The sequence below is a fragment of the Phalacrocorax aristotelis genome, chromosome 3 (genome assembly GCF_949628215.1).
Source record: "Phalacrocorax aristotelis chromosome 3, bGulAri2.1, whole genome shotgun sequence".
NCBI classification, from domain to species: Eukaryota; Metazoa; Chordata; class Aves; order Suliformes; family Phalacrocoracidae; genus Phalacrocorax; species Phalacrocorax aristotelis.
This window is the reverse complement of record NC_134278.1, coordinates 103,067,716-103,075,468: the sequence shown is the minus strand read 5'-3', so window position 1 is coordinate 103,075,468 and position 7,753 is coordinate 103,067,716.

The following is a 7,753-nucleotide window of genomic DNA, read 5'->3' as shown; positions in this document are numbered from 1 at the left end:
AAGTGCATGGGAGTATCTCCAAAGCAGATGGCAACTAGCACATCACAAAAACATGCAGACTCCTGAGCCAATTTATGTAGCAAAACAGCATCTACCACAGAGCAAAGGGAAGAATAATTAGCATATTCAAACGTTCAGAACTTCCCAACATCACATGGTTTATGCTAAGGACCATGAAAAGTAATTACTCTCACGTAATACTGGCTTTTATTTGGACATGACCAACTTACAGCAGGGTTTATTCAACTGAGTAATTCCCTTTGAATCTGAAAGAATACATGATTCATTTGAAAATATTGGCTAAATTTTGTATAATGGAAAACACAGAAATCCAGACAAGGTTCTTCTTAATTCAAACACTTAGTATTTTGGTGTCAGTTCTTTTAAAGCAATATGGTTCTGATATCATTAATGTATCAAATTTTGTTGTGATTCATAGGTATCTAATAAAGGCCATATTTCAAGACAACAGTGAGCAAGCTGCACCTATATAACACATAATGCTTCATGCCAGATTTGTTCACATACTACAAGCCTAGGTCTCTTTGCAATTGTTTGTGACAACACTGATTATGTTACACACATGTAACCTACATGTTTTACATTGTCTGAAAATCTAATTATTACATTTTCTACATAATTCTCTCTGTGTTCATTGATGCAGAATGGAGTCATCCAGCTACCCACAGGTGGCCCGGTTTCACAGTTTTCACCTGCATGAGAATTCATTCAGATATGTAATGGAAAAACTGCTCTACAGCTAGGCTTAGAGCAGATCCAACACCCTGGTGGGTAACCTTTCTACAGTGACCTGCTCATATTTTTCATACTCTAAGTCCATAGTTCCTCTGCTGCAGGAAACAAAACAAATCCTTGTTATTGCAAGCTTGATGGTGTTGATTTTAAAAATGTAGATACTATTTTGGCAAGCTTGATGGTGCTGATTTTAAAAAGGTAGATACTATTTTGTCGTCACTCAGCCACCACACTCCCAACTATGAGAGTTTACAGATCCAAACTGGGACCCAGTAAAACTTCTGAGGACATCATTTTCAGTGGCCTCCTAATATTAGTATGGCCATGACCTGGAATCCAACAACAGAAAAACAAAAGTAGAAACTTAAGATGTGCTTAATCTCACCTAACTTGAGATGTCCAGCCTTCAGATGGATATAGCTGAGCTCATGGCCACATGCACCCTTTACAGACCATAGAGAAGAACCACTGCCTCTGCTGACTACGGAAAAGAACCAATGTTACAGACCCAGAAAAACATACCCGCACCCTTAACGTCTGATTAAAAAAATAGTAAGGACCAACAATAGATTTTATCCTTAGCGCATATATAAAATAGTACATCCAGAACTTATACCAGAGATTACAGAACTACTCTTTTGAGACACATTTCATTTTAGAAAAATAAATAAAACATAACAGATGTATATATGATAGTCACTCTGCATTCTGGTTTTACATTCAATCATAAACGTATATGTAGGAAAAATGTATTGATGGATATTGTATGACCTTATACCATATCTGATCTGTGATGGAAAAAATACACCACAGTGTTTTATCTTAAGGCATCACAAATGTTACCTTAAAAGCTTGGAGCACAGTATTGCACCATTCAGCCTACCTCAATATTAATATTTTATCTATATGTATGTACCTATATGTTGGACGCTTTGTTTTGGAAGAACTTGGTGCACTGACACTAAAATAATTTAAAACATAGCACGTTCAATTTAAAGAAATGGGGTTTCCATTAATCCACTGTCTGAAAGTGGAACTATAGATCTTTAGGACTCCATCTGATTTCCAGTCTTCCAAAGGTCTTGGTAGTTGATCTCATCAAATAGGCGCAACATTGTACTGGAAATGTGAACAAGATACTCATTTTCCCAGATGAAATGCTATAAATTTAGGCCAATATAAACCTAACAGAATTATCCCTCTATAAGTTTCACACCAGGGTGTGGTGCTGCACAGCTGAGGAGCTGAGCTAATAAGTGTTCAAAAATGAAAAACGCTGCTTTATGGCATCACGTAAATTGGCAGCAAAAAGAATGCTTGCACCTACGCCCCAGTTTTGACAAACAAATGTCAAAATGTGGAAGCCATACAAACAAAATCCTACTGGTATGAAAGCAGGAGGAAAAAACCAAATAGGTCTGTCAGGGACTTCTGTATTATACATTTCCAGTGTTGATATAAATTTCTATATTTTACCTACTCAGGCTCAGAAGGGGTAAATTAACCAAAACCGATGTGAACACGGGTACTTTCTACTTGCAGATTAAAAAAGTGATTTCTTTGCCATTTCCATGTTCTAATGTCATTACAGGGTAGTGGGTCCAAAAGACACTTTTGTTGGGTTCAACTTATCTTTGGGTCAACCAGAGTGAGTTACTCCAGACTGACAGTAATGCAACCAAAACCAGATTTTAGCATTAAGAAAGCAAATTTAGATTTTGTTGTGACTGTATAAAATCTTGCCAATATATTTATATGAGCAAAGCTCTCTTTCAGACTTCCAGTTTATACTGGCAAAAGTACTCCACATCGACACAAGATACTTTGGTTGGATAGATTGCATTTCTCGGAGAAAATGAGAGAACTTGCTAGCACATCTATGTTATTTGAGAGTATGATATGTTGAACACACCTGATTCACATACACATGAATGCAGATCAGGGCATGACTGATCTGGGCACACTCGTTTATGAACTCCAGTGCAGTAATTTCACTAGAGAGCTCCTGTAAATGTCAAGAATTCCTAATTCATAAATCAGAACTTAGAAATATAAGTCAAAATTATGCTAGTTTCAAAGTAGGAATCTTGGGGGTTCTTTTTCTTGTACGTCTGTATTTCAAGGTTCATGTTTTCACAGCTTTTTCCTCAATTTAGAGTGCTTATGTCTTCTTATAGCAATGAGAACCTGAGATTCGTATTCAGTAACAAACACGCAAGAACACTGGTCCTCAAGAGAAATACTAAAACACACAACGAAATCACACAGCATAACAAACTTGCCAGATACACAGTTTAAATAGATGAAGGATCCTTCATTCTAAGTCCAGAAATTTTACTGAAGACTGTAATAATATTGTGCTCCCAGTACCAACATCTTCCCACAGGCAAAGCTGGAGTGGAGCCAAACCCTCCCACAGCACTTCAAAATTCTCCTAAAAGTCATGAACTAGCGCCTCCCATGGCCAAGGTGGGTTCACTACCCAGGGTAAGCATCTTTGAAATAGTCTCTGACGTATAAAGCTGCTTTGCCAGCAGCTGTCAAGTCAACGTAAAACCAGTCATACCAGTTAGCCGCCATAGCTTTAATCACCAACGTATAAAATAAAAGGCAGACACTACCAGTCCACATATTAATAGAAAGCAGTTCCGCTATTTGCTGAGAATACTGTTTATGAGTTTTTGGTAAGCCCTGAGCATGTCTGTGAGATTCCCTGGGGAATTCTGGTTGAGGAACATCCCTCCAGGCTCCAGCAGGCTACAAGCTGAACAAGATGGGCCAAGGAGCTTGCCTGGGAGATGCCTGCAGATGCAGCAGCTGAGTGGACATCCAAATGACTCAGAAGCAGCAAACCCGCTGCAAAGAACAAGCAGAAGAAACACACATGCATCAGTAATGTAGCCAAGCCTGGATTTGTTTTGGCAGGCTGTTGGCTAGCTGCAGGCTCAGATTTCTGAAGAAGGGAATTGCCTCCTGTTGTCCCTGGGACTGTGCCCTTGTTTGTTTTTAAATAAACTGGATGGCATGCAGTAAATATCTGGCTCCTGATAGCAAAATTATCTCACAAGACCCTAAACACCAATAATCTCTTGGGCCAAAAAGAACATGATTTTTTTTATTTATTACTTGTTTACCTTGCTGTGGTAACTAGAAACATTGGGTCAAGATCCCACTGTGCGCAACAGATTGATTCAGTAGAATTCAACTTGCTTTTCTCTTTGTGGACTGACTTTCCCCACCAAACTCTATGGCAAACCGTATCTGTGATGCACTATATGAGGGACGTAGCCTAGCCAGGGAGCTTTTTTTTCTAGTAAGGAACAGGAGAGCCCAGCACCAAAATATAATTCTGACTGGACAGGAAAACAACTTTTCAAAATCTACATACTTTGGATATTGGTCATTTGCTAAACGCAAAATTTTTTTACTTAAAAAATATGAATAGAAATACATTTTTCGTTTGGCTTGGTGAGGGTATGAATAGTTTAGCATGACAAATGGACCACTAGGCTGTGTGCCTGAATAGCAACCCCTGTGGCACTTCCTACCTCTACTGTAGCAGTTGTGCAGAGGACTGTTTACAATAACTTTTTAGAATAAACAATACCAAGACGTACACTGGAAGGGGAGACTTAAAAAAACCACATGCCATATAAATTCTATGTCAAAGCACTGCTGTTGATTTCTAATGAATGAAACCACCTGCAAATTTGAGGATAGTTGCTTATTTTTATCAGATCACAGTAACTGGCATAATGGTCTTAAAAACAGGGGACAGACCCTTCAGTCTGTAAAAAACTGGGGAAGAGGGATAGGAGAGGGAAGGCATGTACAAAAGAGTCAAAGAAATTCAGCATTTAATTTTAAATCCTTAATAATGAAGAAAGCAAGTATAGGTTAGCTATCACTCCAGCAATAAAGGCTACACATTAATCATGTGATCTTCTGATGTAGTGATGATAAAGTCATGATACTGAGAGAGAAATAAAGGAGGTGTGTGGAAAGATCCAAACATTTGATATTTTTATTTCCATACCAAAATCCCTGCTTCTGTCAAAATCACCTAAATGTAAATATAATAAACTAGAAATCAGACATACTTCTTTGTAATCATTGATGGAGCTTCTGTGGATTAACTCACCTACTAAAAAACCCAACAGTAATCATACAATACTTACAAACTATTTTCCAATCTGGGGTACAGGTATAGTTCTACCTATACAGATATAGCAGTGTTTCTAGACGTTATATCCGTACACATGCTGGACATAAAAATTACTCTGCAACATACTGTTTTTACCTAAAGTTAATTTTAAAGTGCAAAGCCATTTTAAATGAGAAAAATATCAAAATGGTTGCAAGTAAATTAAACTCTTCTGGTTTCTTCTGAATAGAGTCAGTGTGAGAGAACAGAGTCAGAACAGAGAGCACTGTGAGCAAGAGCCTATCCTAAGGAACAAAACGCAGCTCACACTTAACGTTTACTTTCCTTAGAAAACTTAAATATGGCCACATATTTACATTTCAGTATTTATTTAGCATTTAAGTCAAAATTTAATCCATTTATTTCATTAATCCCAGAAAAAATTAAAAAGTGAAGCAATTTCAACAGAATATGTTTTTAAGGGTGTGGGAAGACATTTTATTGATGTTGTGAAATGTAATAAATTCCTTTTGGAGATATTACATGTCAGCGGTGAAAGACTTGTAAAACACCATAAGCATCAGAACTTAAGCATATGTTAGTTTTACAAAATTTGCAAGCTATTTTCATATTGCCTATAATTTTCTAGAGTTATTAACATATGTTAATTCATTCAGGATACCCCTTTCAGTTAGTGAAGCTAGGTTTTAGCAGCAGCCACAACTTTCATGGTTTTCATGGGTTACATCTCTCTGCTTCATAGGCTTGGCCCAGGGAAATAGTTATAACCCTTTTCTAGTTCTTACTCCAAGCATGTTCCCACCTTCCGCTCCTTCTTTGGGTAGAAGGCAAAATTGGCAGGGGAAGGGACTCTACCACCCCTCTAACAACGGAAAACTCCCAGAAATTATAGAATCACCTCCTGGCCATTTCTGAGCACTTGATTCAGATCTATCACACTTAGAAGGGTTTTTTGCTGTGGGTTTGTTTTTTTTTCTATGTCATTAAAATAGATTTTTAATATCATTACCATCCGAGATAATTAATATATTTAAAAACACACCAAGATAAGATTTTCTTCTGGCATAAATAACAAGTTGTTACAGTAAATTTTCATCAGAATTACAACTGAGCTCTTTTCCATTTTATGTTTGTTCAGAGCTCCTATGCTCTCCCAAGTTTCTATTGGATTTCTAGTTGTCTATTTTGTATTTAATTTTTTTTAAATGTTGTTTCTTCCCCTAAAGCCCTGAACTTCTCTCCACTCAAGGTAATGTAAAGATAGCCCTTGGCTTGTTTTTTAATGGAAAAGAAAGACTGAATCTTACGCCTTGAGTGTTTATCTTTTAAAAAAAACCAAAACAAAAAACCACCACACAAAAATCCTCCAAACCCAGAGTACTGTTTTTGCATAGTCTGCTATTTTATCCTTTGTTTTGTTCCTGGCATCAAGCTTTATTTGCTGGCACAGAGAAATCTTGTACCTCCAAGCTTGTAACTCAGAGGCAGGGAATGACAGACCGTAAGCTTTAAAAAGGTTTGATCATGGTTTGTTGCTGTAACTGTGCAGGAGAGTTATTCCAAAGCCACACATCACCTTTGTTCACTGATCCTTCACATATAATAGCCCTCAAAAATTACAATGGTCATGAAAGATGGCATGATAAAATATTACAAACAAATATAATTGAGTGAATATATCTATTATCATGATTAAACTTTCCTGCTAAGCTAATTTAAAAGAAAAGAGCCTCGATGTCTCAAATACTACAATTATTCTTGTATATTGCAAGCCGAATGAAAAGTAAGGTGAGTCTCAGCTACCAGGCACTGGCAATACTGACTTGTTCACGGTGGCACTACATTGCTTGGTTTTTGTGTTCTTGAACTGGGCAACTGACTCTGCAGAAAATTTTAGCTATCTCTTTCATCCCTCTTCACCACGCAATTTTCTCACTTCCAACTATCTGACTTTTTTCCTTCTATTTACTTCTTGGACCTGCTGCAGAATGCTTCTAGTATATTAAAAAGACGGCTGCATATGTTTTGAAGGGGCGTCATAACATGCCATTTGTCAGTCTACATTTAACTGGTGCCCTAAGATTTCACGGCCTAAATATATAGAAAAATAGTAGTCAGGATAGTAATTTGAACAGAAATACAAGCACAGCACGCTCTTCATATTACACACACACTGATGTTTCATCTACTTAACCCACAGGCTGTTCTGAAGGTAATAACATGCTACCTCAAGAGGCTAAGGTTTCATTACATTTTTAAGGACTAACAGGTGTGCCCCTATGGTTTGCCAAAATACTTCATGATGAACTGCAAAACTAATCTGTAAACTTGTTGCTCACCCCCTGGCTTGCACTGCACCTGGCTAGTGAAATGGCAATAACGGAGTTTATGCATGGTCATCCCTGTTCCACTGCTGCAGACCTCAAAGCACCAATGCAGGTGGTTAATCTACACACCACTGGGGGGGGGGGGGGGAGGGGGGGGGTAGTCTTACAACCTTAAAGTGTGCATGTTACCTAAAAGTGCAAAAGAAAGCTTCTACTCCTTATACCCCTACATCAGTTCAGTACAAACTACCATTAGTAGTTGTGCTCAGGTATGGACCAAGGTTAGGCCTTGATCTCAGATGTCTACTGGAGCTTTGTAACCGTGGCCCTCCCACCCTTCACCTTCTGAAGCGCCTCGAAGGAGCCATTGGAGCCCCTGCCTCGCTTCAGTTCGCTTGCCAGCTGGGCCTTTACTCTTGAAATCATGCACCTGGTGTGGCTGAAGCCTAACTGCCTTTCCAAACACGTACAGCAACATGAAAAAGGCAACACCCCACCCTTTACT